The 6,903-nt window shown below is 44.9% G+C and overlaps 1 non-coding gene across 1 annotated transcript; it reads right to left on the reverse strand.

The window, feature by feature from the left end:
- Window positions 1–4,950: 4,950 nt before the first annotated feature.
- On the reverse strand, window positions 4,951–5,057 carry LOC120365108 (U6 spliceosomal RNA). Its single transcript, XR_005580127.1, has one exon. It is a non-coding gene; the product is annotated as a U6 spliceosomal RNA (small nuclear RNA).
- Window positions 5,058–6,903: the final 1,846 nt, after the last annotated feature.

Consider the following 6,903-nt stretch of genomic DNA (forward strand, 5'->3'; position numbering starts at 1 on the left):
GGTTTACAGAAATAATGTTGGTTAGTGAGTGGCTATACATGGTGTCCAGCACAGGGCTGTGGCTGCTTGGCATGAGTCTACCGCCCATGTAGCAAGGGGCTTTATTTTTTAATTTTTATTATTATTATTATTATTTTTTGAGACGGAGTTTCGCTCTTGTGACCCAGGCTGGAGTGCAATGGCGCGATATTGGCTCTCCGCAACCTCCGCCTCCTGGGTTCAGGCAATTCTCCTGCCTCAGCCTCCCGAGTAGCTGGGATTACAGGCACGTGCCACCATGCACGGCTAATTTTTTGTATTTTTAGTGGAGATGGGGTTTCACCATGTTGACCAGGATGGTCTCGATCTCTTGACCTCGTGATCTACCCGCCTCGGCCTCCCAAAGTGCTGGGATTACAGGCTTGAGTCACGGCGCCCGGCTGTGAGCTCCAATTTTGATAGAATCCAATTATCAAAGTCTAGTTGCTCCGTTAAGATGGAAGCAGGCCTCTGTGGAAAGTAAAATCTGATCGAAGTTCAAGATGTCCCTTTATGAGGAATCTTCTCAGAGAGACAAATGATGCCTTAGGTCCCTCAGCACCCATGGGCTGTGTGTTGGCAGAATGAGGTTTCAGAGATGAGCCCAAAGGCTAACACAGTAGGGGTTGGCCACAGTCTGACCTCTCAAAGTGTCTGTCAAAATCTTGGGTTTATATGTATTTTGGAGTCTAGTAGTTGAGGTCAGTTACTCACATATGTGGTCTAATGAAGTGTGACATAACACTCTTGCAGGGAGGGGGAGTTACAGTCCACGTTCTTACCACAGCAAAACATACATCACTCATGTCGCAAACTATGGAAGTAGAATCATTTTAAAGCTTTAAAACAGCACTTTTAGCTGGAAATTCAGCCCAGGCTGGAGCCTTTGTGAATCAAATCATTTTCTTTCTTTCTTTCTTTCTTTCTTTTTTTTTGAGACGGAGTTTCGCTCTTGTTACCCAGGCTGGAGTGCAATGGCGCGATCTCGGCTCACCGCAACCTCCGCCTCCTGGGCTCAGGCAATTCTCCTGCCTCAGCCTCCTGGGTAGCTGGGATTACAGGCATGCGCCACCATGCCCAGCTAATGTTTTGTATTTTTAGTAGAGACGGGGTTTCACCATGTTGACCAGGATGGTCTCGATCTCTTGACCTCGTGATCCACCCGCCTTGGCCTCCCAAAGTGCTGGGATTACAGGCTTGAGCCACCGCGCCCGGCCCCCTTTTTTTTTTAAGATGGGGTTTCACGATGATGGCCAGGCTGGTCTTGAACTCCCAACCTCGGGTGATCCGCCAGCCTTGACCTCCAAAGTGCTTGGATTACAGGCATGAGCCACCGTGCCTGGCCAATGAAACCATTTTCTAATTACACTTAGCAGGTATTTCATCAATGTTAGGTGCTACTAATTTTATCACAACAATTATTTATATAATAAATATATTTATATATAATTTATATATAAATATGTAACAATATATTTATATATAATTATTTTTATAAAAATATATTTATATAATAAATATATATATACACCACAAACTGTATCTCAGTATAAAAAATCATCACTTACTTGAGCAGTCGGTCCTCTTCCTGAGGTTGATCCAAGGGTTCTGGAAAGAATGGTGTGTCCTGTGTCGCTCTGCTCACAGCACCGTTTGGAGTTTGGTTGCTTCTAGCTGAAGAGAGATAATTTTTACAAGAAGATTTAAAATACAGAGCTAGAGTGTGAGTATTAAGATGACCACCGTTCGTGGGGGTCCTATAGACCAAACTGAGTTTGATACTGGTCAGTTACACCAATGGAGTGCAATACCAGGGTTCTTCCACTAGATGTCGCTGTACATCACCAGAGACGGTAATAGAAAAGTAACATTTTCTTTGAGAAAAGCATACATTTTCCCCTTGACCTGCCATCAGAGAATAATTTTAAGCATAGGTCATTTTTTTTTTTTTTTTGAGACGGAGTTTCGCTCTTGTTACCCAGGCTGGAGTGCAATGGCGCGATCTCGGCTCACCGCAACCTCCACCTCCTGGGTTCAGGCAATTCTCCTGCCTCAGCCTCCTGAGTAGCTGGGATTACAGGCACGTGCCACCATGCCCAGCTAATTTTTGTATTTTTAGTAGAGACAGGGTTTCACCATGTTGACCAGGATGGTCTCGATCTCTCGACCTCATGATCCACCCGCCTCGGCCTCCCAAAGTGCTGGGATTACAGGCGTGAGCCACCGCACCCGGCCGTTTTTTTTTTTTAAAGATGGGGTTTCACCATGATGCCCAGGCTGGTTTTCAACTCCTGACCTCAGGTGATCCACCCACCTCGGCCTTCCAAAGTGCTAGGATTACAGGCGTGAGCTACCACGCCCAGCGGATATTGGTAATTTTTAAATGAAGACCTGAATGAAATAAATGAGAAGGCCATGTGAAAATCTGGAGGAAGGTTATTTCACACAGATGAAACAGAAGGTGCAGACATACCAAGTTTTTTCATAAAAAACAAAACACACTCGGCATTTTTTAAGGAGTAAAGATGTGGTTAGCTTGGAATTAATGAAGTGAGAAAATGTAGGGATTGGGGAATTATCCAACACCCTTGGCACTGACCACTCCCACCAGGACCTGAGCTCAGGGCAACTCAAGCTGCCAACACCACCACAACTGACATCTATTTCACATGTGCCAAAAGATGAAGCCCTTCCCCGTCTCTACATGAAGCAGCAGCATTACCACATCAGAGAATAGCTGGACCATAAAGCGTCTGTACTGGGCTGAGTGGAGAGGTTCTGTCCTGAAACCACTCCTGTGGAGAGCCATGGGACAGGTGTTTTCTGTGCCTCTCAGCTACACGGAGGCCTTCGGATGGACAATGAAGCACATCCGAGCTGCGAGTCATGTGCCCTGGGACTGTGGCATGATAGGGTAACAGGGCACACTGTTGTCTAACTAGGATGTGGAGCTGGTGCAGCTCGCTCTCTCACCCAACACCTGCAGAGACCTCAGCACACTTCACAAGGAGCTCCTCTCGCCACTCCTCTCAGGGCTGGTGCCCGCTCATCACTGGGGTATTCGTGGGCAAGTCAGGGAGTCCAGCTGTGTCTCCCCAATCCCTGCTAAACAGGAAGCGCAGGGAACCAGGCATTGCATTTTCCAGCCCAACACTATAGGCAACAGACAGCACCTCACAGTGAACAAACGCCGAGTACACACCGTCTGCGTGTGCCCCAGCTGGCTACTACCCATGTGCACCATCTACTGGCCTGCAGGTGAAACTGCACCGTCCAATAGAAAACCTGCAGAGAAAAGGGCACCTGGCTATCTACAGAAGCGAAGCCAAAAGACCCCACCCTACATACTCCACAGTCACACCCCCAGGGAAAGGGGAACAATAGTTTAAAAAATTCCCATCGAAATAAAAATAAATTTAAAGGCCGGGCGCGGTGGCTCAAGCCTGTAATCCCAGCACTTTGGGAGGCTGAGGCGGGTGGATCACGAGGTCGAGAGATCGAGACCATCCTGGTCAACACGGTGAAACCCCGTCTCTACTAAAAATACAAAAAATTAGCTGGGCGTGGTGGCGCGTGCCTGTAATCCCAGCTACTTAGGAGGCTGAGACAGGAGAATTGCCTGAACCCAGGAGGCGGATGTTGCGCTGAGCCGAGATCGCGCCATTGCACTACAGCCTGGGTAACAAGAGCTAAACTCCGTTTCAAAAAAAAAAAAAAAAGACAAAAAATAGAAGAGCATGTAATGACAAAGGGTTCAATACAACAAGAAGGTTTAACTGTCCTAAATATATATGCACCCAACACTGGAGCACCCAGATTTGTAAAACAAATACCACAAGATTTAAGAAAAGATACTGATAGCAATACAGTAATAGTGGGAGACTTCCATCCCTCACTGACATCGGTAGGCAGAAAATCAACAAAGAAACTCTCAACTTAAACTAGACTATAGATAAAATGGACCTAATACATATTTAGAGAACATTCTATGCAACTGCTGTAGGATACACATGCTTCTCATCTGCACACACAACAGTGCTAAAATATGCTTGGCCGTAAAGCAAGTCTCAATAAATTTTTTTAAAAATGAAATTATATCAAGTATCTTCTCAGACCACAGCAGAATAAAATTAGAAACAATACCAGAGGAACGCTTTTTTTTTTTTTTTTTTGAGGAGATCTTTCTTATTTATTTCCCCCACTTTACTCCCAAAAGGATTTGAGTTGGCTTTATACACATGCATCTAATATATCAAACTGAAACAGACAAAGAGCTAGGGCAAGGGGAAGAAGGTAAAAGTGGAATAGTAAGATGAAGACAACGGTGAAGTGAGTTCACAGAAACGTGCCGGTGATTCCTGAGCTTCTAAAACTGGCTCTGAGCTTCCTGGGTGCCGAGGCGAAGGGAACATATTGGCTACACATTTCACAGTGTTTAAAATCAAAACCCAGTGCCCTAGCACCTGTCTGCCAGAGACTGCACCCACCTCTCAGCGGTCCTCTTTATTTAGGGTCGGTGATCTGGTGCCTGCGTGGTGGGCCACATGTGTTTGAAACTGTAGAGCAGCAGAGGAACCCTCAGTTCAGCCTGCGGTCCATCTGTCTGTAAGCCTAACGCCTATTTTTTTTTTTTTTTAATTGCATTTTAGGTTTTGGGGTACATGTGAAGAACATGCAAGACCGTTGCATAGGTACACACATGGCAGTGTGATTTGCTGCCTTCCTCCCCGTCAGCTATATCTGTCATTTCTCCCCATGCTATCTCTCCCCAACTCCCCACCCCCCGTCCCTCCTCCATTTCCCCCCAACGGACCCCAGTGTGTAGTGCTTCCCTCCCTGTGTCCATGTGGTCTCATTGTTCAACACCCGCCTATGAGTGAGAACATGTGGTGTGTGATTTTCTGCTCTTGTGTCAGTTTGCTGAGAATGATGAAAAATATGGAACGCTTCACGAATTTGCATGTCATCCTTGCGCAGGGGCCATGCTAATCCTCTCTGTATCGTTCCAATTTTAGTATATGTGCTGCCGAAGTGAGCACAAGAGGAACTCTTGAAACTACACAAGTACATGGAACTCAACCACTTTCTCCTGAAGAACTCTAAGTAAACAATGAAATAATGGCACAATTAACAAATTATTTGAAACGGAAGAAAATGCAGACACAAAACCAAAATCTCTGGGATATATAGCAAAAGCTGTGCTAAGAGGAAAGGTTATAGTGAACATAAAAAAGACAGAAAGATCCCAAATAAACACAAGAAGCTAGAAAAACAACAAACCCAAAGCTGGTAGAACAAATAACAAAGATTAGAGAACTAAATGCAATTGAGCATAAAAATGATATGAAAGATCAATGAGATAAAAAGTTGGTTATTTGAAAAAATAAAGAATATTGAAAGACTACTAGCTAGATTAACCAAAAAAAAGGAGACGATTCAAATAAGTACAATTAGACATGATAAAATGACATTATAACTGATACCACAGAAATAAAAAAGATGAGCAGAGACCACTAAAAAGAATAGCTCTATGTGCATAAACTAGAAAACTAGAGGGAATGAATAAATTCCTGGGACCATACAACCTCCCAAGATTGAACCAGAAAGAAATCCTGAACATACCAATAATGAGTTAGGAAATCAAATTAGTACCTAAAAATCTTAAAAAAAAAAAACAACAACAACCCAAGATCACGCTGATTTACAGCTGAATTTTATCAAATACACAGAGACGAGCTGGTACAAATCTTACTGAAACTCTTACAAAACACTGGGGAGGAGACGTTCTTCCCTAACTCATGCTGCAAATCCACCATGAAACCCTGATACCAGAGTCAGGCAAGGGTACAACAACAACAAAAAGAAGACTGTAGGCCAATATCCCTGATGAACATAGACACCAAAGCCCTCAACAAAGATTAGCAAAGGGAATCTATCAGCACATCAAAAAGATAATTCATCACAGTCAAGGGGGCTTCATTCCGGGGCGGCAAAGATGGTTCAACATACGCTAGTCAATTAATGTGAGGCATCATAGCAACAAAGTGCGGGACAAAAAAACAATCATTTCAACTGATGCTGAAAGAGCATTTGATAAAATTCAACATCTTTTTGTAACAAAACCCCTCAACCGCTGGGCGCGGTGGCTCACACCTGTAATCCCAGCATTTTGGGAGGCCGAGGCGGGTGGATCATGACGTCAAGAGATTGAGACCATCCTGGTCAACATGGTGAAACCCTGTTTCTACTAAAAAATACAAAAACTAGCTGGGCATGGTGGCGCGTGCCTGTAATCCCAGCTACTCAGGAGGCTGAGGCAGGAGAATTGCCTGAACCCGGGAGGCGGAGGTTGCGGTGAGCCGTGATTGTGCCACTGCACTCCAGCCTGGCGCCTGGAGACAGAGCAAGACTCTGTCTCAAAAACAAAACAAAACAAAACAAAACAAAAACGAAAAAACCCTCAACCAATGAGGCATCAAAGGAACATACATCAAAATAATAAGAGCCATATATGGCAAACCCACAGACAACATCATACTGAATGATGGAAAGTTGTAAACATTTCCTCTAAGAACTGGAACAAGAAAAGGATGTCCGGTCGGGCACGGTGGCTCAAGCCTGTAATCCCAGCATTTGGGAGGCCGAGGCGGGTGGATCACGAGGTCAAGAGATCGAGACCATCCTGGTCAACATGGTGAAACCCCGTCTCTACCAAAAAAAAAAACAAAAAAAAAAACCCCAAAAAATCAGCTGGGCGTGGTGGTGTGTGCCTATAGTCCCAGCTACTCAGGAGGCTGAGGCAGGAGAATTGCCTGAACCCATGAGGCGAAGGTTGCGGTGAGCTGAGATCGCGCCATTGCACTCCAGTCTGGGTAACAAGAGCAA

The sequence above is a fragment of the Saimiri boliviensis genome, chromosome 7 (genome assembly GCF_048565385.1).
Source record: "Saimiri boliviensis isolate mSaiBol1 chromosome 7, mSaiBol1.pri, whole genome shotgun sequence".
In the NCBI taxonomy this organism is placed as follows: domain Eukaryota; kingdom Metazoa; phylum Chordata; class Mammalia; order Primates; family Cebidae; genus Saimiri; species Saimiri boliviensis.